The sequence below is a fragment of the Pseudophryne corroboree genome, chromosome 2, assembly GCF_028390025.1.
Source record: "Pseudophryne corroboree isolate aPseCor3 chromosome 2, aPseCor3.hap2, whole genome shotgun sequence".
NCBI classification, from domain to species: domain Eukaryota; kingdom Metazoa; phylum Chordata; class Amphibia; order Anura; family Myobatrachidae; genus Pseudophryne; species Pseudophryne corroboree.
Window position 1 is genome coordinate 88163552 of NC_086445.1, and position 25514 is coordinate 88189065.

Below are 25514 nucleotides of genomic sequence, written 5' to 3' on the forward strand. Positions count from 1 at the left end.
TGTAGGTCAAGTACAGCAGGGTCAGATACTGTGCAGGTTATAGTGCAGGTTGAATACAGTGCTGGTTACAGTGCAGGTCAGATACAGTGTGAGTAGGATACAGTGTGGGATGGACACAGTGCAGATTACAGTGCAGGTTGGATACAGTGCAGATTGCAGTGTGGGACACACACCGCAGGCCGGATACAGTGCAGGATACACACCTCGGGTTGGATACAATGCAGGTTACAGTGCAAGATGAATACAATGTAGAACACACAGTGTAGGTTGGATACAGTGCAGATCAGATACATTGTGGGTTGGATATAGTGCAGGTTAGAGAGCAGGTTGGATACAGTGTAGGTCGATAACAGTGCAGGTAATATACAGTGCGAGTCGGATACAGTGTGGGTCGGATACAGTGCAGGCTACAGTGCAGGTTGGATATAGTGGAGGTCGGATACAATGTGGGTTGTATGTAATGCAGGTCAGATACAATGTGGGTCGGAAACAGCGCAGGTTACAGTGCTGGTGGTATACAGTGTGGCTCGGATACAGTGTGGGTCAGATACATTGTGAATCGGATACAGTGCAAGTTACAGTGCAGGTTTGGATAGAGGGCAGGTCGGATACAATGTGGGTTGGATACAGTGCAGGTCGTATACAGTGCAGGATACAGTGCAGGTTGGATACAGTGCAGGTCAGATACAGTGTGGGTCAGATTCAGTGCAGGTTGGATACAGTGCAGGTCGGATATAGGGGGTCATTCCGACCCGTTCGAACGCAGCAATTTATCACTGCAGTGCGAACGGGTGCGGAATGTGCATGCGCGGCGGGCGCAGTGCGCGTGCGCTACATTGCCCGGCGACAGGGGTCACCGGGTTACGTCGCGACTTACAAAGGAAGCGGTTGCAGAGCCGACCGCTAAGAAGATTGACAGAAAGGAGGCGTGGCGGGGCGGATCCGGAGCGTTTGGAGCCGTTTTCGGGGAGTGGTGAGTATAACGCAGGTGTGTCCAGGAGAACGGAGGGCGGAGGAGTGACGTCAAAGTCGGGCCCATCTTCGCTGGATCCATCGCACAGGGTAAGTAGGTCTAGGGCTGGTCTTGTTCTGCTTGAAATTTTTTTAGCTTAGCAGGGCTGCACAAGCGATCGCAGCCCTGCTAAGCTAAAATACACTCCCCCATAGGCGTGGACTAGTTGATCGCAGCAGCAGCAAAAAGTTGCTGGCTGCGATCAACTCGGAATGACCACCATAGTGCGGGTCAGATACAGTGTGGGTCACAGTGCTGGTTGGATACAGTGCGGGTTGGATACATTGCAGGTAGACATGCTAGCTGTAGCCTAGAATTAATAGTAAACTTATTGTGACAACAGGCAGGAGGGTCCCCCTTTTGGTTAAAGCTCCCAGTGATCTGTAAGGATGATGATGGACGTTGCGCTGTACCATACACAGCGCTCTCTCAGTGTCTGCCATGCCTGCCTTGCGTGTGGATGCAGCACAGCAGCCTCTGCGTGACAAGAATGCAGGGATCCATTGGCTGAGCGCCGTGAGAACGGCTTCCTCAGCCAATCAGAGGTCACCCCATTGATTTCAATGGGACTTTGAAATTGGCACCCAAATCCAAATTCCGTGAGATACGACACCAGAAAGATTACGTATTTCCTCATTTTTGGATCTGAGGCAGGCGGAAGATCCGAGTCCCGGCCCGGAACCACTGGGATTGGGTAAGTTCGGGTTGGCTCTATTCGTGACCAGGTGAGGTACAAAGAATAGACCTTCTATGTTTAGAAGGTCTATCACGTTTGCAAAGTTATTGTATGGGGTTTGTTGTTATACTCTTTGCACATATAAAGATTTTATATTAACTAAATTAAGATGAGTCATTTTCTTGTACTAAAGTTTGTGTGGGTCTTTTTTTACGTGTGTGGGTAATTTACTAGATATTTAGCATGTTGGGTTACCCGCTGGTCTGCAATGCATTAGTCATGCTTTTTGCTTATGTAGATATGTAAAACTGTCCTTGACTTTAACTTCACCACTGCGTAAGCTAAGCGGATAAGATGAAAATGTTTGTCACTTTTATACGTTCGTGCCAATAATACAGTAAAGTACTGTATTTCACATCAGTAATGTATATTATTAAACACTGCTACATAAAGTTATACAGTTGTTATCGCTGAAAAGGCAGGATTACATGAAAGCAAATTATTTATGTCTCCTCATTCTGTTTAATGTTCTCTCATAAAAGTATCGTGCTAATGTCACTGCATAATTCAGCACCATGATCACGGGGCTTTGTGCGTTTTCTAAGGGAAATGTATATAATTTTTATAGTGGTATTTTACGCTTTGTGTAGTATTTTTAAGTCAATGATTTCTTATCTCATAATATGTGCTGTTTTGTTGGTTCAACCTTTTGTTACATCAAATATCTAGTTAATAACATCTAGTAAAATCCTGCTGAATATCTTACAGGGTATTCCTATATCATCCTGCGCCAATGAGACATATAATATGTTTTATAGTATCTGTTTTGTGGAAGGAACAGTTATATTTCACTTGCTTTTATGTATCTCCTGCCCCCTACCCACTTTCTTTGATGCAAACCCTTTTTAAATCCTTTTTGACCTTTCTTATGCTGATGTCTCATATAAGAAGTTTCTACCCTTGCCAGTTCCTGATATAGTGACCAACACATGAACTATTCAGAAGCTCATGTTGTCCAGTTGCCAAAGGCGTAACTAGCAATTTGTAGGCCCTGTAGCAACATATTTAAAAGCATTAACTGCCAAATAGCAAAAAAAACTCATCTACTGTAGAAACATGGGGCAGACAACGAAGGCAGGCCCCCTCTCAGCTGTGGGCCCCTTTAGCAGCTGCACTCGTCCATTGTCCATATGTGTTTTTGCTTGTGGAACTTTTGTTAATTACCCACCCAGGAGGTGTGTCTGTTAATAATACATCTTACCAACACTCAGTTCAAAGGTAGAGAGGCTACTAAACCGTCAGGGGCTCAGCTGCCATGCTTCTGCTAGTAAACTACTGTAGATGGCTACGGAGGGGATGTGGTTATGTGACCGGCAGTCGGGGGACCGGGATCCCTAATGATGAACATACTGACGGTCGGTATGCCGACCAACAGGGACTATTCCCACTCATGGGTGTCCACAATACCCATAGAGTGGGTACAGAAACTGCGGCATGCGCAGTGTGCCCGCAAGGGGCTTTACTGCACTCGCCCCCTCCCCCACTAGCCATCTAAAAGCCGGGATCCCGCCGTCAGTATGGTGACCAAGGTTCTCCCAACCGTCGGTCACACGAACCCGACCTCTACGGATGATGTCCCATACACACACTGCAGGTTGAATACAGTGCAGGTAGTCCCTATACCATTATAACAAAGGTGACTCACGTCCCACAGACCTCCCACTTACACAACTCTCTTATCAGACTCCAACATCCATGGTCTGAGACGGGATCCGGTCTGAAGATCGACAGTGTCTAGGTCGACAATGTTTAGGTCGACCACTATAGGTCGACAGTCACTAGGTCGACATGGATGGAAGGTCGACAGGGTTTCTAGGTCGACATGTGCTAGGTAGACAGGTCTAAAGGTCGACATGAGTTTTTCACATTTCTTTGGGGGGGGATTTTTTCATACTTAACGATCCACGTGGACTACGATTGGAACGGTAAAGTGTGCCGAGCGAAGTGAAGGCACCATGCCCGAAGCATGGCGAGCGAAGCGAGCCATGCGAGGGGACGCGATGCACTAATTTGGGATCCCGGTCACTCTGCGAAGAAAACAACACCAATTTTTTTTTTTAAAATCCTCATGTCGACCTTTAGACCTGTCGACCTAGCACATGTCGACCTAGAAACCCTGTCGACCTTCCATCCATGTCGACCTAGTGACTCTCGACCTATAGTGGTCGACCTAAACATTGTCGACCTAGATACTGTCGATAAAACGAACCACACCCGTCTGAGACATCATCCGTAGAGGTCAGGTTCATGTGACCGACAGCTACGATCAACTCGGAATGACCCCCTATATCCCCACTGTACAGTCCGCTCCACCCATATCCTCACATATTTTCTCTTCCTTCACTTTCTCTTCCTCCTGACCCTGGTTCATCATGCAGTCCACTGAGAACCTTTGCAATCTGGTGGACAACTATGCAATAGATAGCACCTATCCTTGTGTATCAATGCCTATTTCCCCATAGATTGTAAGCTTGCGAACAGGGCCTTCCTACCTCTATGACTGTTTGTTATTACCCACTTTTGTTTTATCATTGTTTCCAATTAAAAAGTGCAACGGAATTTGCTGCCCTATATAAGAAACTGTTAGTAAATAATGTCCTATCAATACAGACCCAGAAAGCACTATGACAATACCGTGCAGTTGCTATGGAAACTAGGTTTGATTGGAACTCCCCACCCAGCTGCCGCCCATTTCACACAAACCAGGTTTCGGTCAGGAGACCCATGCCGGAATCCCGAAAGCCAGCATCCTGACCATAAGTATAGCAGCCGGCTCAGGTGGTATTTAGGTTTAGGTGCCACCCGGGGGGTTTAGGGTTAAGCTGCGGGGGGGGGGGGGGAGTTAGGATTAGGCTACGGGAAGGGCGGGTTAGGTGTTAGGCACCACTAGGGGGAGGTTATGGTTAGGCACTAATGGGGGAGGTTTATGGGTTAGGGGATAACCTCGCCCCTGTTGGGATTTCAAAGATAGGAATACCAGCGACGGTATTGTGATCTCCGGCATCCCGTCCACCGGTCAACCATATTGAACCCCTTCGTACAAGGAGGCTTGGACAGTACAGGAAAAAATTGCAGATTCTGGACCTGAACTCCATTGCATTCAACTGAGGACCAGCACCATCATCTGATTAATATGACTACTGTATATTTCCCCTCTATAAACCCAACTTTAACTGAAATATCTTCCAATCTTATAACTCTTAAAACTCGTCCAATGTATTTGTGCATTTTAATACCAAGGCCCTCATTCCGAGTTGATCGCACCAAGCAACTTTTTGCTGCTGGTGTGATCAACTAATCTCCGCCTACGGGGGAGTGTATTTTAGCATAGCAGGGCTGCGATCGCTTGTGCAGCCCTGCTATGCTAAAAAAGTTTCTTGCAAAACAAGACCAGCCCTGGACATACTTACCCTGTGCGACTGATCCAGCGATGATGGGCACGGCTTTGACGTCAGACATCCGCCCTCCGTTCACCTGGACACGCCTGCGTTTTCCTTACCACTCCCCGAAAACGGCTCCAAACGGTGAGTTGCCGCCCCGGAACGCCTTCCTGCAGTCAATATTCTTGCAGTCGCCGCTGCGACCGCTTTCTTCATAGTCAGCGTCATTGCCCGGCGACGGCAGCGCGTGCGCATTACGGTCCTCGCACGTGCGCAGTAGTGACTTGGTCGCAGCTGTGCGAACGAAAGCACGCTGCGATCGGGTCGGAATGACCCCCCAACTCTCTTATTAAACTCTACTTGCTTATTCGATATCTACTTTCTTCAAATAACTTTATAGACTTTTCTAAATGTAAACAAACCATAAGTTTAGAAAGTTTTTCATTTGCAAAATCTGCTTGATCTTTTATAGAGATCACAAAATGTAAGTTATTTAACTTCATTTTATTTTCTACTTTTGATTGTCAAAACAATCTTTATACGAGACCAACTGACATTTAAGTTCATCTGCAGAACTATTTCACAGACTAAAAATTAAATCCAAATAACTATATATTTACTGTATAACATCATGGATTATTTCCCCCTTTTTAACTGGTTGGCTCATGTATTCTAGACAGTTAAAAACAAATTTACAGCACCCGCTGTCTTGGATAAAAAACTAACCTGTAATCATTTTACTTTAATGAAATTTAAGCCACGCACAATTAAAAAACAGTTGAAAGGCCCCGAGTGTATTTGGAATTCAGACTGATGGAAGAGTTTGCAGAACATACCGGCCGTTCCCAGTCACTGCAGTTTGTGTTAAAACACCCGGAAAATATTTACATATTAAATGTTTGTACTCAATCACTCAGAGATAACATGCTCATTAGTGTTGTCAAGAGAGATCTACTTGGCAAACGATGGTAAAGAAATAAAATAAAGACTAATTAAAATTGTACCTAGTGATAGTGGTTAACATGATTCATTCTCATATAACTTTCTGCTACTGCATTTTTAGAGCTCACTTTGACATACAGTACGCCGCACACATCACAACAACGCTATAAATAAAAGTGACTATAGTTGCTACAAATAAATAACTCACACTTCTCTGGCCAGACTATGCTGTGATCTGTTCCTGCAGCTCCCGTTTCCTGTGGGGCCGCTCCCCTTTTCTGACAGACCACCCCCTTTCTGACAGACCACTCCCCTTTTCATGCCAGACCACCCCCTCTCTGAGAGACAACTCACCTTTTTACCACTAAAAATGTGGCCTGATGGGAGTTATGCTTCTGAAATACACATACTGTCCTCAGGGGCGTAGGGAGGGTGGAACAAGTGGAGCTTGAGCTCCAGGCGCCGCTGGGGACAGAAGGCGCTGGCTCACTGCACAGCTGAGAGCCAGGATCTCAGGCAGGGGTAGGAGGAAATGACTAGAAGAGAGGGAAGGGGTGGCCACCACACTGCCTGCATGTTGCATATCCATGAGTGCACACTGCAGAGAGTCCAGTGCAGTGCAGTGTGTTGTTAGGAAAGAGGGGAGGTTTGAAGGCTTGTCAGAAGAACTTTCCTGGCTGTCAGGGATCTGCATTCAGTGATATGAAACATGCAAGCAGTGTGGTGGCCACGCCTTCCCTTTCCTCAGTCCTTTCCTTCTACCCACGGAGGTCCAGCCTGTCAATCACATAGAAGCTCCGCCCCTCCAGGCTGGAACGAGGAGCTGCTCTGCTGCCTACCCTCTTGGTGAGAATTACTGTGTGTATACTGTGTGTTTATGTATAAATGTGTGTGTCTGTGTGCTAATGTGTATACGTGTGTGTTTGTGTATATATATCTTTGTATACAGTATGTGTGAGTATATGTGTATATCTGTGTGTGTATATTTATGTGTTTATGTGTGCGTGTATATCTGTGTATACTGTATTTGTGTGTTTATGTATGTCTGTGCCTAATGTGTGTGAATCTATGTATTTATGTAAGCATGTATGTATGTGTGTGTGTGTGTGTGTGTGTGTGTGGTGGTTGGTGGGGGCACCATGACATGACCCTGCTCTGGGTGTCATGTCTCCACGCTACGCCTCTGACTGTCCTGCAGTAAGCGGTGCAAGATATAAATGCAATTTCATCTCCAGGAGGAGACTATTGTAAATGTGTTAGGTGTGGCTTTTTGCAATGGGGAATAAATTGGCATGATGTTGGGACACTGCACTTGACAATTAAAAGCTAGGTACCATTTAAAGCTAGGTACACACTAAGAGACATGTCGTCCGATCCGGCGGATCCGACCGACATATCACTCACATCGGCGCATATCGCTCAGTGTGTACCGTATGTCCAATAGGGATACGGTTGTTAGGTCGACACAGCTTAGGTCGACAGCCATTAGGTCGACCACTGAAGGTCGACATGCATTAGTTCGACGTGGTCAATAGGTCGACATGGTCATTAGGTTGACATGTACTAGGTCGTTAGAAAAAGAGAAGAAAGGATCTGTTGCTGGTGCACAAAGGTTAAAAAAGAACTTTTATTATATCCTTAAAATTATTGAGTAGTGTCTACTATTTCATCCGAGGTTTCTCGGATGAACTGATGCAAAATATTAAAAAACAAATACAAAGTGGTGTAAGAATTGACAAGACTGTGTAATAGAGAAGAAAAAAAAATTAAAAATAAAGAAATAATAAATTGTTAAAAAACTCACAGCTGGGCATCTTTTATTGTGTCTATTACTTCTATATACTGTCTCATGTAAGTAACTGATTTGTGATATCTTCTATTCTGACAGTATTGCAGTTGTATCTTTAAATATGATACAAATGTTGATCTCTGGGTTTTCCTAGAATGTTAGTAAGTATAACTTAAATGTTACTCTTTGGCTCTCCCAGTTTAAAAGGCATGTACTAGGTCGACAGGTCAAAAGGTTGCCATGAGTTTTTCACATTTTTCTTCTTCTTTTGGATTTTTTGGTCCACGTGGACTACGATAGGAACGGTAACCTGTGCCGAGAGAAGCGGTAGCGGAGCGAGGCACCTTGCTCAAAGTTTGCTCGCCATGCGAGGGGACACGCTGCACTGATTGGGGTTCCCCGTCACTTTACGAAGAAAATGGCACCAAAAAAAGTTTAAAACCCATGTTGACCTTTTGACCTGTCGACCTAGTACATGTCAACCTAATGACCATATCGACCTATTGTCACTGTCGAACTAATGCATGTCAACCTTCCATGGTCGACCTAATGACTGTCGACCTAAGTTGTGTCTACCCAATGACCCATACCCGTCTAATATGCGGGTGCCCACGGTTGGTTGCGACATCATCAGGTTTCATGTGCTGCACATCAAACCTGGCGATAGCGCAAGCGTCCTCTGGTATGCTAATGAAGGATGGAATATGATCATTATGTCCTTCATTAACATCGCGCCGGTGTGTAGGGCAATCTGGGCTGACGGGCATTCATTTCTGATGTTGGAACAAATGCTCGCTGTTCAAGTGTTTCCCCAGCTTCACAGGTAATAAAGTCGCCAATGATAACAGTAGATAAATAAAACAAACTATTAGCATTGTTGTAGCTCATTGTCACCTCTGAAAACCTTACAGCCGTGTAAGCACTTAGCGTGTCAGTCTGCAATGCATCAGCAAGACCTGTATAAACTGTATGAAGAGCACATAGCCAGCTTCATTTTGTCAGAGTAAAAAAGTTTTTTCTCATTTTTTTACCATTGGTAGCGCTTTTGGATTTCTCCTAAATGGTTAAGCTCTGTGGAACAAGGGCCGGCCTTCCACATGAATATTTTCCTAGGACTGTTCCAGAATTCTCTGTTCAAAATTAACTTATTTAATCATCAAGGTTCTGGACTGGAGTAAGGGCGTTTTAATTTGCAATATAGAAAGTGATTTCCAGTATTATTGTAAAGTAAGACTTCTCTTTTGTGAGATTCACTGGCGTGGATTCTGAGGGGTATATTCAATTGAAGTCAGATCCATTCCGACATTCATTTGTCGGAATGGATCCGACCTGGGCTATTCAAATGACATCTCAATTCGACTTTTAAAAATGTTGAATTGAGATGGGGGGGGGGGGGGAGAGCCGCGGGCAGACGGAGGAGAGCAGCGCTACAGCAGCAGCCCTCCCCCAGTCTCTCTGCCTCTCCAGTCCCTCCTCTCTGTCCCTGCATCACAGCCGCCGCTCACGGCAGCGTCCACCCGGCTCCAGCAAGCTAGGTCTCGCTTGCTGGAGCTGGGTGGAAGCTGCTGTGAGCGGCGGCTGCGACATCCTCCAGCGCTGCTCACACGGTCCCCGCCTCGGCTCTCCCCGTCCCCGCCTCGGCTCTGCCCGTCCCCGCTCCGCCCCCCAGTCTTCGGTACTGCTTCCCCATCTCACTTGGACTTTTTTTAAAGTCGAAGTGAGATGGTCGAAAAGGGGGCCAAAACCTGTTGGTTTTGGCCCCGTTTTCGACACAAAGCACGCGGATCGCCAGCTATTCCGCCGATCAACGTGCTTTTTGACAAGTCGAATTCCTCGACTTGTCAAAAAATTTGGGGTTTCATTGAATAGGTCGAATCACGATTCGACCTTAAAAAGTCGAAAAACTGCCATCTTTTCGACAGACGGCAGCTTTCGACTTCAATTGAATATACCCCTAAATGTGAATTTTCCTAAAAGGGAATTGTATCAACAGTTGTATGATCAAAATAAACAAGTGATCCAGGAATGAATCTGACTACAGTATATGTGATGCCAGAAGGCATTTTAACCCCTGGGAGAATAAATTGATGGTTGCCATAAAGATGTTCCTGTTTTACATTTTTATGAAAATATCTTGAAATTAAATATAATGGCCTTATATTTTTTAAACCTCAATAAAAGATAGGTGTTCCGATGAGAGCTGTCCTTTATGATATAAAGACTTCCGGGTTTAGGACCTGGGAGTCCATCTATCCATGTGTGGCCATCAGCCAGCTCATACACGAGCCGAGGAGGACACTGGAAGGGATCCTATTGGATCCCTCTCAGGACAAAAGGCAGATAGAAGCCCATATGTATCTATTAGGCAACATCATCTATAGATGGTCACTGATGCATCGCGCACATCACCGTACATTACTGTACATTACTGTTTACTATGGCAGGAAATCTTCACTGTTTCTCCTGCCCACCACTATAGGGTGAGAGGACAATTCAGAAAAATCAGACAGAAGGTCAACACCTGTTCATCCAACCACAAGTGGACATCATGTGAACATTTATTGCGTTTGGCTGAGTTTTTCCAATTTATTTCTATGGGCAATGCATTTTAAGGTGCCTTCTACTCACATTGAAAACACGACATCTACATAAAGAAATAGGAGAGGCGGCCATTTTGCTTAGCAGAGTAAGAGCTCAACAAATCTCCTGACTTCAAAATCAGTTGTTGTTTTTTTAAAATTTTTATAGTTTGCGGAATGAATTATTTGTTTATGGCCTCATTACATGATTCTAACCACTGAAGAAATAGATTCAGCAGTTTTACTGGCAAGTCAGACAGTTTTGATCACTAAAGCCCCGTACACATGGGGGAGATGTGTGCTGAGTGATCTAGCACAGAACCCTAAGCACAAATCTCCCCCCCCCCACTCAGCACTCATCGCGATGTGTGCTGAGTGAGGGAGGGAAGGGGGGGAAACGGGGCGCCGCTCATTTCACCCAGCGGTGAAATGAGCGATCTCACTAGATTTGGCATGCATACATGCCAAATCTAGAGCCGGCGATAGCGACGCATGGGATTGCGCATCGATGTTGCCGTCACCTTACACACGGAGAGGTCCGTACTTAATTTCTATGCAAACTAGTCAGATTGCTTAGAATTTAAGCATGGAACTCTCCGTGTGTATCCCCCTTTAAGTTAAGAGTGAGTACTGCTATTATTTAATACAGGCTGAGTATCCCATATCCAAATATTCCAAAATACGGAATATTCCGAAATATAGACTTTTTTGAGTGAGAGTGAGATAGTGAAACCTTTGTTTTTTGATGGGTCAATGTACACAAACTTTGTTTAATACACAAAGTTATTAAAAATACTGTATTAAATGACCTTCAGGCTGTGTGTATAAGGTGTATATGAAACATAAATGAATTGTGTGAATGTACACACACTTTGTTTAATGTACAAAGTTATTAAAAATATTGGCTAAAATGACCTTCAGGCTGTGTGTATAAGGTGTATATGTAACATAAATGCCTTCTGTGCTTAGACTTGGGTCCCATCACCATGATATCTCATTATTATTATTATGGTATGCAATTATTCCAAAATACGGAAAAATCCGATATCCAAAATACTTCTGGTCCCAAGCATTTTGGATAAGGGATACTCAACCTGTAATAATATATATGAAAAACTTGGTACAAAATAATATACGTGAAATACAGTTTTTGTACGAAACTGGATATAAACCAGACTGCTTTTTTTTATTCCTTTGTGGCAGGAGGTGCTGTGTAACAAGTTGTAGGTGAACCAACCTTGTTACATATTGATTGATTGATTGATTGATTGATTGATTGATTCACACACTGCCATTGATATCCTACTGTATAGGAAATGTTCCCAGATGTCTGTTGTGGGGTGTGGTGGTGATCAATTATGTTTCAGGGGGTGTGGTATAGCACATAGACAGTTAAAAAATAGACAGTCATTAGGTAGACACCATATGGTCGACAGTCAAAAGTCAGACACACAAAAATATTTTTTGGGTGTGTTTTTAAACATTTTTAACCCAAATTTGGTGAAATTCATCCCCTTGCGGGCTCGCTATGCTTGCCACAACTTTACTAAAGAGTAATAGTTTGTGATATGGATAGAAAATGAGGCAAAAGTTGTAAAAAAACAGAAAAAAAAAATTTTTTTGTGTGTGTCTGACTTATGACCCTGTCTGACTTTTATCTGTCTGACTTTTGACCTTGTCTATCTTTTGACTGTCGACCATGTGGTGTCTACCTAATGACTGTCTATCTTTTAACTTCCAGTCTATAGACTGGAACCCGTTTCAGGACAGTGGTATATCAGACTAATGGACATATGTATTAACAATTTTTTTTTACACCCTTTTCACATTATTTTAGTATCAACTAAATGTATTAAAGAGCTTTTGGAGCAGTTTTTGTGGAAAGACTAGGCAGAGATAGCTGTGTGGGGAGCAGGCAGTGTGATTAGCTGATCACTGTAAAAAAAAAAGGGTCATACTTACTGTACCTACCAAGGGTTCGGCGATCGGTGCTCCGGTGTGGTCTATAAATTACTTTACTGCACCGAAGGTCACATGAGCAGCCGGGAGCCCACCAGGAGCTCCGATCCCCAGGTGTTGGGGAGTATGATCAGAGTTGGGGGAGGTTGCGGCGATGGGGGGGTCATCACGATGGGGAGGGAGTACCGGTGGCGGTGGTAGCATCGGCAATATCAGGTGGCGGTGCACATAATCGGGGTATTTATAATGAAAAATACCATGATTTGGCTGCGGAGTGGCATCTCAGGGTTAAAGCTTTCTGGCAAGCAATAATTGATACATCCATGCGATGTAATCTTTTATCACTTTGTGGATTGGGTCAATTTTATAACAGCACATTCGCATCCTCTGATGCGGATGGTGATAAATCGATAAATCGGCCCCTAAGAGTGCATTTTACCTATATGGCTCCTAAATTAAGTTTCTGTTTTGAGATATTTTGGTCCTTCAAACAGTGGGGCAGATGTATTAACCTGTATAAGGCATAAGGAAGTGATAAAGCAGCGATAAAGCAGTGTTAAGTGCAAGGTGATAATGCACCAGCTAATCAGCTCCTAACTGTTAATTTACATGTGGGAACTGATTGGCTGGTGTGTTTATCACCTTGCATTTATCACTGGTTTATCACTACCTTCTCCAGGTTAATACATCTACCCCAGTGTAAGAAAATGTTTGATTCCTTTGAGGGTTACTGCTGATTTGCATTTTGTTAGTATATTATGGACACTGTTCGTAGTTGATTCTCCTGTGGGCATTATATCCAAGTTATGTTTTTCTTTATAGTTAACATTAAGTTCTTAAAACGTGTGGATCAGAGAAATTATGTGCCTCACATCTTAGCATCATATACTATTACCTCACTAAGAAGAACAACGTAATTAACTGTTGAAGGCAAAGGAACTTGCTATTAGATACGTTGTAAGGATTGCCATGGTCTCAGGAAATTCAAGAGCAGTTATTTTATGTTTCTTTTTTGGCACTTGTGTCATTACCATGAAACATTTACAACTCAATAGATTATGCATATCTTTTATCCCGGTGCTTTAGTCACTACATCTCATTTTTCTCTTCAGCATAGTCAATTTTTCTCTTTAATTTATGAGATATTCTGAATACAAGGTCCCCAGTGAAGCCAGATACAAATGAACTCAAATAACGCGGTCTCTTTTGTCCTAATTTAAGTAATCAGATATTTAATAATTGATGTTGGAAGATATAGTACTTATTATATATCATTATAGTCTTGTTGAAAAGATCTGCACTCTGTGTCTAGAGATGTGGACAGGAGAAGGTAATTGTGACCCTTGCTTATTATATGATCAGTTCAAATTCCGATACTTGGGGACGAATATAATGAAGACCAAGTTGGCTGGAGCTGCGGGTTCCTAGCCGAACTTGCACATATTTTTTTTAAAAGCGGCAATAATGTACAAGGAATGGTTTTGCCTCGTAAATGATTGCCACTTTAAAAAAAAGTCTGAGTTCGGCTGGGAACCCACTCCTCCCGCCAACTCAGACTTCATTACATCCAGCTCCTAGCCCTCACTTCATATTACTCTTATAGGGGGTCATTCCGAGTTGATCGCACGTAGCAACTTTTTGCTGCTCGAGACACCGCCTATGGGGGAGTGTATTTTAGCATAGCAGGGCTGCGATCGCTTGTGCAGCCCTGTTATGCTAAAAAAGTTTTCTGCAAAACAAGACCAGGGTCAGACCTACTTACCCTGTGCGACGGATCCAGCGATGAAGGTCCCAGAATTGACGTCAGACATCCGCCCTCCAAACGCCTGGACACGCCTGCGTTCGGTTCTCCACGCTCAGAAAATGGTGAGTATCCGCCCTGGAACGCCTCCCCGCTGTCAATCTTCTTGTAATTGCGCTAGCGATCATTTCTTCTTTCTTCTGGTCGTTGCCCGGCGATGGCTGACGCTGGGCAACGACGCGCGTGCGCATTGCGGGCACCGCACATGCCCATTTCCGACCAATTTGCACCGCAGCGATGAACCGCAGCATGCGAACGGGTCGGAATGACCCCCATAATGTATTAGTTCCGCTGTATTCTGTCCAAGTTTGGTTATTTCCAACATTACTTTACGGCGGGCTGATTTCGCTGCCCCATAGGGCTCTAGCACAATTCTGTGTCGACCTAGCACATGTCGACCTAGAAACCCTGTCGACCTTCCATCCAGGTCGACCTAGTGACTGTCGACCTATAGTGGTCGACCTAAACATTGTCAACCTAGACACTGTGGATTTGATTAACCACACCCAGTGAATATTCTCTTTACTTCACTGTGGGCCTAATTCAGACCTGATTGCTCGCTAGGGTTTCTTTGCAGTCCAGCGTTCGCATAGTCACCGCCCACCGGGGAGTGTATTTTAGCTGTGCAAGGGTGTGATCGCATGTGCAGCCGAGCGGTACAAAAAGAGTTTGTGCAGTTTCTGAGTAGCCCAGGACTTACTAAGCCGCTACGATCACTTCAGCCTGTCCGGGCCCGGAATTGACATCAGACACCCGCCCTGCAAACGCTTGGGAATGCCTGCATTTTTCCAGACACTCCCAGAAAACGGTCAGTTGCCACCCACAAACGCCTTCTTCCTGTCAATCTCCTTGCGAACGGCTGATGCGAATGGATTCTTCACACAAACCCATCGCTGAGCGGCGATCCGTTTTGTACCCGTGCAATGCATCTGCGCATTGCGGTGCATACGCATGCGCAGCTCTGACCTGATTGCAGCAGTGCAAAAAACACTAGCGAGCAATCAGGTCTGAATTAGGCCCCATATGCACTGCAGGGGGGGGGGGGGGGGGGGGGAGACATAACAGGTGCAGATAGAGTTAGATTTGGGTGGGGTGTGTTCAAGCTGAGATCTAAATTGCAGTGTAAAAATAAAGCAGTCAGTATTTACCCTGCACAGAAACAATATAACCCACCCAAATGTAACTCTCTCTGCACATGTTACACATGGCTGCCAAGAGAAATTCTGGGCACGGGTACAACAACTTCCTGGGCCCCCCTGCCCCCACTGGAGGGGGTGTGACCACAGCATGCTGAGGGCATGGCCACTCCTCTTTGGGGGCGTGTCTAGCACATCAGAAGTAACCACTCACAGGAGCATGGCATGCCTCCCAGCCAGGGTAGTAGAGAGCCTGTCTGGGCCCAGGTACTTTTCAGAGGGCATGGCCTAATCAAAGGAGGCGTGGACCTGGGCCCCACTATCAGACCTGGGCCCCGGTAATTTGTTCCCTCTCCCCCCCTCTCTTGACGCCACTGATGTTACATATGCCCCACCTGAAGTGCACATGGTTTTGCCCATTAGAGAACAAATTTGCTGCTGCTGTCAGGTCTGAATTAGGCCCTGTATCTACTACAGATATTACTTCTCAGGCAGATTCTTTCACCGTTGGTAGGCTGGCCATATTATCCTCTAGGTATGTCTAGCCCCAACCAATGTGCCATCTTGGTCATGTAAATAGCTTTTTGTTCTACTCTTTTTAAACATGAGAACATGAGTAAGTTCACATTACAACGGCATACTTACTGTATGTACACGTACACACGCTAGGAACAATGAGAGTATTTTACCGCAGACGTAATCAAATGTTACCATGGCTAGATGGTTCATTTATCTACAGTATGTGGTAAACACACCTCTTCTATACTATGCAGCTGATGTATTGTAACGGGGTCTGGTGTTGCACTGTTTCAACAGTTGTGTGATAGGATATGCCGACATTCGGGATACCGGCAGTCACATGACCAACAGCAGCATCCCAATTTTTTAAATGATGACAGGGAACGGGGTAATAAGTTTACCCCTCCCCTGCCCCCCTCCCCTAACCCTAACCTGCCTGCGGTGGCGGCTAGGGCTAAAATAGTGGGGGGTGGAGTCTACGGCTAATCACAGGGGGTGGTGGGTAGATCTAAGACTTGGGGGGGTTGCGACTATGGTTAAGCCCCCTGTAGGTCCTAACCCTAAACCCCCTCCCCCCCAGGCCCTAACCCTCACCCCAATACTTACGTACGGGATGCCGGTGGTTGGGGTTTCGGTGTTGAGATTCCGGCGTTAGACCGCATCCCGTTGCAACCCGCCTGTGACATACTGTAGCCTAACAGATCCTTACAAAACCTCTAAATAATTTGTTCATTTGATAACAAGGGCCCTCATTCCGAGTTGATCGCTCGCAAGGCGATTTTAGCAGAGTTACACACGCTAAGCCGCCGCCTACTGGGAGTGAATCTTAGCTTCTTAAAATTGCGACCGATGTATTCGCAATATTGCGATTACAAACTACTTAGCAGTTTCAGAGTAGCTTCAGACTTACTCGGCATCTGCGATCAGTTCAGTGCTTGTCGTTCCTGGTTTGACGTCATAAACACACCCAGCGTTCGCCCAGACACTCCTCCGTTTCTCCGGCCACTCCTGCGTTTTTTCCGGAAACGGTAGCGTTTTTAACCACACGCCCATGAAACGCCGTGTTTCCGCCCAGTAACACCCATTTCCTGTCAATCACATTACGATCGCCGGAGCGAAGAAAAAGCCGTGAGTAAAAATACTATCTTCATTGTTAAATTACTTGGCGCAGTCGCAGTGCGAATAATGCGCATGCGTACTAAGCGGAATTTCACTGCGATGCGATGAAATATACCGAGCGAACGACTCGGAATGAGGGCCAATATTCAATTCAATTACTCCAATGATCATGTAATGAAAACAACAAACTGTAACCAATACAGACAAAAGTGCTAAAATTACCATCTCACAATCTGGGTCACAGACACTAATTGATTTATATCTCGTTTTCCGAAATGTCCTGTGACACAAATTCTGTGCATAATATATTTTCTGGTTTCATGTTTACTAATCACAGTTTACAATCCATAATGCTAATTCTCGGTGGGGCTTTGCTATTATTTGGCATGAAAATAAACCTTATGACTTAAACTAATATTTATTTATTTTCCCTTTGTGTCGTTGTGATAAAACGCTCGGGAGTCTAATTGTCCTTCTTTCAACAGCAGCCTGACCGGATGATGCAGCGGAGAGATGTAGGCTTAAAGCCTCCAGTCTGAGGAATGTTTTGGCACCCATGCTGTGTCGGCCGTACGAGCATGTACCGTACTGCAGCTTGACAATCACGCTGGGGATTTATTCATTTATATCATTTTGCTTTTCTGTTTGGATTTTTCAGCTGAATAAACAATGGGCAATTTGAATTCAAAACCCCAACATAAAAGACTGTCGATGCAGGCTCTGCTCCTGCCATGTGTTTGAAACCGGTGCCAAATGTATTTCGGATGCAGAGCAGAGTCTAATTCTGTGTCAGCTACATTGTTCCATTCAACTACAGGCTTCTTTATACAAACTTCTCAGAATTGAGTTTAATGTAAAAGATGCATAAAGGGATATGTAAAACCACACAGTGAGGAATAAAGTAAACTATAACTATACATCTGCCTCCTAAAACAGCATAACCAATAGCCTACATGGGATGAGGAATTTTTGCAGCCATCTGTAATTACCTTCCACCTTCATGATAGATAATCAAGAGCTTGCAATCTACCACCATCAAGGAGAGTTAACATCAAGGGGCTAATTCAGACCTGGACGCTGCTGTGCGTTTTCGCACAGCGGGCGATCAGGTCTGAACTCTGCATGTGCCGCAGTGCGCATGTGCCGCAGTGCGCATGTGCATGCCAGAGATGCAATCGGCATCTCAGCCCAGCAATCGCCTCTGCCTGATTAACAGGCAGAGGTGTTCGCTGGGCGGGCCGCGGCGGCTGCGTGATGTCAAATGCAGCTGCTGTGACCCGGAGAGAGCGACGGGTAGCTCCCTGCTAGCGTGCAGGAGCTGCTCAGGCAGGGAGCTACTCTTTAGGTACAAAAGCATCACCGCCGTGCGGTGCTTTTGTACCTGGGGGGGGCAGAGCCAGACATGCGCGACAGACTAGCCCTGTGCTGGGCATCCCCCCGCATGTCTGAAAGTGATCGTAGATGTGCTATATTTAGCACATCTACGATCAAGGGGGTCATTCCGAGTTAATCGCTAGCTGAAAATGTTTGCTGCGCAGCGATGATGCAAAAAAAGGCACTTCTGCGCATGCGTATGCGGCGCAATGCGCACGCGCATTCTACTTTCACAACGGGCGATGTAGTTTTACACAAGCTCTAGCGAAGCTTTTCAGTCGTACTGCTGGCCGCAGAGTGATTGACATGAAGTGGGCGTTTCTGGGTGTCAACTGACCGTTTTCAGGGAGTGTTCGGAAAAACGCAGGCGTGCCAGGAAAAACGCAGGCGTGGCTGGCAGAACGCAGGGCGTGTTTGTGACATCAAAACAGGAACTGAACAGTCTGAAGTGATCGCAGGCGCTGAGCAGGGCTGTTTCTAGCCAATTTGGCTCCCAGTGCGAGATTTCAAAATGCGCCCCCCATGACATAAAAAAATGTGCCCCACACACACACACACACCTAGATAAAAAAAAAACCTTGTGCGCGCACCCAAGGGGGTGTGGCCTCATCTAAATGGACATGGCCTCGTCTGAAAAGACTACCTCACAATCCAGTTTTTGACCCTGCTCCAACAGATCACGACCACCACAGGAAAAAAAAATTCTACCATATTAAGCCCCACACAGTAATGCCCCCTGCACCATATTATGCCACACACTGCAATGCCCTTGATACATTAAATCCCCACACTACGGCAGACAAGAGTCCCCATTTCACACATTACGGCAGGTGTCCCCATTTTACACATTGAGAGAGAGAGAGAGAGAATACTTACTGAGGCAATTACCGCTCTTCGGCCCGCCTCACCAGTCGCTCCTTGCGCCGGCCTTTCCCTCTTCCTAACTTGGATCCCTCTCTGTACTCCGCTCGGGGTGGGGGGAGTTTCGCGGAGTGACGGGGTTTCGTCGTGACGTAACGACGCAACCGCGTCATTCCGTGAAACTCCGCACCCCGAGCGAGTTACCCGGGGAGAAATAGGAGGGGGAAGCAGGGAGCCACAGTTAGTGCCGTGGCGGGCGCCCAGTGCGGTTGCACTGCTCGCCTGCCCCAAGAAACGGCCCTGGCGCTGAGTAGGTCTGAAGTTACTCTGAAACTGCACAAAATTATTTTGTAGCCGCTGTGCGATCATTTCGTTCGCACTTCTGCTAAGCTAAAATACACTCCCAGTGGGAGGCGGCATAGCGTTTGCACGGCTGCTAAAAACTGCTAGCGAGTGAACAACTCGGAATGACCCCCCAAGTCTGAATTACCCCCCAACTCCGTGCAAACTGCTTACTGTGAGCTTTGGACTTTCTTAAGTCTTAATGGAGAACGTACCAATCCACTGTAACCGGCAGTGCTTACCTGCCAGGCAGAAGAGTGTTTTATTTTATCATGGTAATTCTCTTGGAAATCTACTACAGTATAAATAAAAGTTTGTGTGTGTGATAACGGTGCTTACACAGACATTTCACGCATATTACTGCTCTGTAGAATACACTAGTGGCTCAGATTGGAGGCTCACAGTGAATTGTTGGCAACTACCCAGTATTTCAAGGGATAATGACTGGTTTTGTCTCCTTATACTTATACTTTCCTGGCAAAGTCCTTACCTGCTGACATTGAGCAAACATTTGTTATCCTCCTGCTTTCCTATTGGACAGTTGAATGTCCTCTAATCTGCATGCACGTTTTGGGAAATGGAGGATGTCGCCGCCCACTTCCCACCCCCCAATCACTGACAGTCTTCTGCTTCCTACATCGCATGACCTGTTTGTGTATGCACAGAACAGGTTCTGCACATGCTCAAAACCAACCCCATCTGAATAAAAAGAGGATACATGGAGGTGTTGCACATACAGTAGCAACCAATCAGATTCTAGTAATACATTTATAAAATGTATTAAATGGTAGCTGGAATATGATTGGCTGCTATGGGCAGCTCCTCCATTTGATAAATATCCCTCTCAGTGAGGTCACTAGATTCTACTGAACTGCTTATCCTCAAAATGGCTGCCACCTCTGTGTGAAGGAAACAGGTGCCATTAAACCTTTTGAACATCATACAAGATTTTTTACATACCCAGACAAAAAGAGCAAACGAGTAATTTCATAAAAGGCTTAGGGGGACATTTACTAAGCAGTGATAAGAGCGGAGAAGTGAGCCAGTGGAGAAGTTGCCCCATCAACCAATCAGCAGCTCTGTATAATTTTATAGTCTGCAAATTATAGATGTTACTTAAGTGCTGATTGGTTGCCATGGGCACTTCTCCACTGGCTCACTTCTCCGCTGCTTAGTAAATGGCCCCCTTAATATTATATTTCAAATCAACTTGTCTGGTAATATTACAAACACAAAGTTTTTTTCGCATGTCTGATGCATTAATAAACAGCATATATAACCAAAGAACTACATGAAAAGTAATTGCGAAACCACTCACACAGCTTACCAAGTGCTCGGAGTCTTGTAGCATCTATATTTCAGGCTTCCCTAAGCAGGAGAACAAAACTTTTACACATCAGAAAAATATTATTTTAATAATAAAACACAAGAACTGTTTATGATGAGGTAACTGAATTATTTTTCATCCTATTTAAAATATTAAAAACAAGACATTTATACTGTAGTTTTCATTTCAAAGTCCTCTCTACTCTAGGACAAGCAAACTAAAAATACAAGTTAGGGGCCCCTATATAAGCAATTAATTCGGACAGATCTACGTTTTGCAGATGATTGTGTAAAATAAATTCAGCAATGTACAGATGTGCCCAGTCTGATCTTACACATACGGGTCTATGTACTAAATTTGTTTTTATTTATTTATTAACAGTTTTTTTTATATACATTCACTTTACAACGGGAACAACGGTGATAAAACAAAATTGGGTAATCACAGACAGACAGAGGTAGAAGGGCCCTACTCGCAAGTTTACAATCTATAGGGAAATAGGCATTAATACACAAGGATAGTTGCTACCTATTCCATACCTCCCAACTGTCCCGATTTTTACAGGACAGTCACTTTTTGGGGGAATGTCCCATCTGCGGGCCGCAGTGTCCTGCGATGGGGCAATTGGGAGGCAGGGGGTCAGGGGGCATGCCAGTAGCTCACTGAGTGCTTGGCATGCCCCCTCAATGACGGAAATGGGGGTGTGACTTGCGATCACAGTACTCACACAAAGCCATGCCCCCTGTATCCCAGGCCATGTCCATTTTGGTCACGCTCTGCCGTGCGAGAGAGAACAGCATCATCATCTGAAGATGTTGGAAGATATGTTATTGCATAGTTGTTTATCAGATTGCAAAGATTCTCGATGGACTGCATGATATGACCACAAAGTAATGATAAACCAAGGTCAGGAGGAAGGGAAAGTGAATGCAGTTTTCACACCCTTTTCACTTTAGTTTAGTTTCACGCAAATGTACTAAAGGGCTTTTGGAGCAGGTGTAGCGAAAAACTGCTCCAGTCCCTTTAATTCACACTTGCAACTCTTGCTGCATTATGTGTGTGTGTGTGTGTGTGTGTGTGTGTGTGTGTGTGTGTGTGTGTGTGTGTATAGGTGTATATATCATACTTGCCTACTTTTGAGAAACCTTAAAATGCATGTAGCCGTGGGGATCATTGTGTCTTATAACCAATAAAGGGAAATGGCACTGATGATACCATTTAAATGTATGTATCTCCAGTATGATTTCTTTTTTTTTTTCAGGGAGATTGAGGGACCATTCAGGGAGAGAGGGAGATTGCTACTATTTCAGGGAGTGTCCTGCAGAATGAGGGCGGGTAGGCAACTATGGTATATATATATATATATATATATATATATATATATGAAAGGAAGGGATGGGGGGTAGCGACCAATGGTGTCTATAAATAATTACAAGATATTTAAAAATGTATATAAAATATAAACATTTATTTAAAAAATTTTTAACAAAACTTTTTCTAAAAATGGGATAAAAAGCAAATACACATTCATATAAAAGCAATAAAGTGCAAAAAGTATTAAAGTGCTTATCTGAGTCAGAGGTCAATTGGATGTCCAACGCGTTTCGTCATATAGACTTCATCAATATATATGACGAAACGCGTTGGGCATCCAATTGACCTCTGACTCAGATAAGCACTTTAATACTTTTTGCACTTTATTGCTTTTATATGAATGTGTATTTGCTTTTTATCCCATTTTTAGAAAAAGTTTTGTTAAAATTTTTTTAAATAAATGTTTATATTTTATATACATTTTTAAATATCTTGTAATTATTTATAGACACCATTGGTCGCTACCCCCCATCCCTTCCTTTCATAAACACAAATCATTTCAGGGGTTTACCACCCCGATTGTATTTGGGGGATCAGCTGACGCCCACAGACAGGGAGTGTTTAATATAGCTTAGCCATATTTGTTTGGGTTAAAAAGAACTTTATTTCCACCTGTGGCGCAGTATTTTTTCTTTTTTCACGATATATATATATATATATATATATATATATACACCTCATGAACATTTCATAGTCTATGAACAGCTGTCTCATTATGCCAGGACATCAATTGCGTTATCACCATGTATTATCACAAGCTAATAAACAATAAAAGGAGGCAAATGTTGGATAGCACCATTTATTGCTGGCATATTATTTGAGAAATAAATATTTGCTCTTGTTCCCAGGTGGGATGTGCTTTGTGATTTTGTTGCGGCTGTTTTCCATTGCAGTATGAGGTTGTAATTGCATTTGTCAGCACAATGTAAGCACAGTACAGTACTTCAAAGATTTTCTAGGAGTAAAAGGGGAGGGCAGTAATCCAGAGCACAGGAATGGGCAAAGGGAGCAATATGAAATTGTAATTGCATAATCGCTGGAATGTAATGTGTCTGTCGGTATAGGAAAAGGCATGGAGCTACACAACGAGCAACTCTTGTAAGTTGTTTTGTATTCTAACCTTTACAGCATTGTGAACACACCACTACATTGACAAAAGAAATATAAGTGCACTGTTTAAATTTAGTCAGTTCTTACTGGAGGAAGCAGCTGTTCCCTGAGTAGAAACCGCAAACTACTAGGGACAGTGTCGGACTGGGGCATGTAGGGCCCACCGGCAGAATGCAGTAGTAGGGGCCCATGATTAGGGGTGTGGCCAGTCCACAGAGGGGGTGTGGCCTGCCACCTCATTGGTTTGACCAACCATTTATAGAGTGCAATGTCTGGGCCCTCTCATAAATATATACAGTAAATTAATCTGCTGCATGCGTGATAATGTACCAGATTAATAACAGCAATGCACTGTAGAAAATACACCATAGTCCAGTATAAGGTAACATGTGTATAATGTATAATTCAAGTGCACAGTCTGGAACGTGATCCTTAGAGCAGGAGGTGGGGCCCCAGGCAGTGGGGCCCACCTGTGGTTTCCCCTGTACCCCTGTGGGCCAGTCCAAGCCTGACTAGGGATATACAGATACAGTACTGCACTGTGTCTGTATTTTATGTAATACATTTAATATACTTTGCAAACAGGGAATATATAAAAAAAGATAACTAAATAAATAAAAATAATACACAAAACAATGCAGAACAATTGTAGCATAAAAATTAACATGATATTTTTGAAAATAATGTTACATGAACTGGTCTGCAGAGACATTACAATAACACTTTAGGTGTAGGTACAGTAGTTTGTTCTGGTAGTACAACGGGACTTGAGCTTAAAATAGGACTAATTTAAAATATATTACAGTACAGCACTGCTGTCCCTCCAAGGATATTTGTCCAAACAAGTACAAGTTCCAATAGAATATTAGTTGGACGTTGTGATTGGTATACCAAGTGCCGATAAAGATTAGTTAATTATAATATTCAAATATGAGACTTTTAGGGAGTTTAGCAGATGACATTTTTATTCCCCATATATTATTATTATTATTATTATTATTACAATTCATTTATATAGGTGTCACAAGTGTTTTGCAGCGCCACATACATACAACACATATTAGAGCAATACAGTGTAGACAGATCTTAAAATCACAGAAAACTAAAACAGAGAACAGGTAACATTTAGCAGCACAGTTCTCAGTACACAATACAGCTGAGATGTAAGGAGACAAAGAAGTAATCGGCGTACTACTATGGCGGGCAGCCATTGGAAGAGATGAACAGTCACGAGCAGGAGGAAATGTAGGTATGGACAGTCACAGAGTGGGAGAGAGCTGTAATTGAGGAGCAAGAGAAGAGAGCTGTGAGAACAGGAGGGAAGAGGGCCCTGCTCTAAGGAGGTTATAATCTAGGGGGAGAGGGAGACAGACAGGAGACATGAGGTACAAGCAAGCGGAAGGTGGCCTGGTGTCAGGAAGTAAGCGAGGCAGAGATGGCCAAAGCATGAGGATGGGAGAGCAGCTTTAAGACTAGGTTATGCGGAAGGTTATGCTTTGTTGAACAGGTGTAGTTTTCAGTGCCCGTTTGAAGCTTTGCAAGGTCGGGGAGAGTCTAATAGAGCGAGGGAGCTTGTTCCAGTGAATAGGGGCGGCAGGGGCAAAATCTTGGGTTCGCGCATGGGATGTAGTGACCTGGGTAGACGAGAGGTGACGGTTATTGGCCGACCAGAGTGAGCGGACGGGAGTATGTAGGGAGAGGAGGTTGGAGATGTAGGGAGCAGTGGAATTAGAGATGGTCTTGTATGTGAAGGTGAGAAATTTGAAGAGGATTCTGTGGGGGAATGGGAGCCAGTGTAGGTTTTGTTGAAGGGGAGTGGCAGATGTGAAGCGGTGGGAGGGGAAGATAAGTCTAGCTGTGGAATTGAGAACAGATCGGAGTGGAGCAGAGGGGAGAGTGGGAGGCCAGTGAGGAGAATGTTGCAATAGTCAATCTGTGATATGACTAGTGAGTGGATAATAAGTTTAGTCGCACTGTGAGAGAGGAATGGCCTGATGCGAGCGATGTTTTGTAGCAGACCATACCACTTGTTGGTCGGTCACACCTTCAGCGCATCTGGTAGGCTCTGTATTGCATACTGGTTGTCACCACACCTGGTGACCTCTCTGGACACCATACTGTACTATCTAAATGAAATCAACATGTTACGGTACA

The 25514-nt window shown here is 44.4% G+C and overlaps 1 protein-coding gene and 1 long non-coding RNA gene across 3 annotated transcripts in view; both read left to right on the forward strand.

The window, feature by feature from the left end:
* CNTN5 (contactin 5) overlaps nt 1-25514 on the forward strand; it is a 2165994-nt gene that overhangs the window by 1083781 nt on the left and 1056699 nt on the right. The window lies entirely within an intron of this gene.
* On the forward strand, nt 6758-17889 carry LOC135050534 (uncharacterized). The gene is made up of 2 exons (XR_010241651.1): nt 6758-6916; nt 17458-17889. It is a non-coding gene; the product is annotated as an uncharacterized LOC135050534 (long non-coding RNA).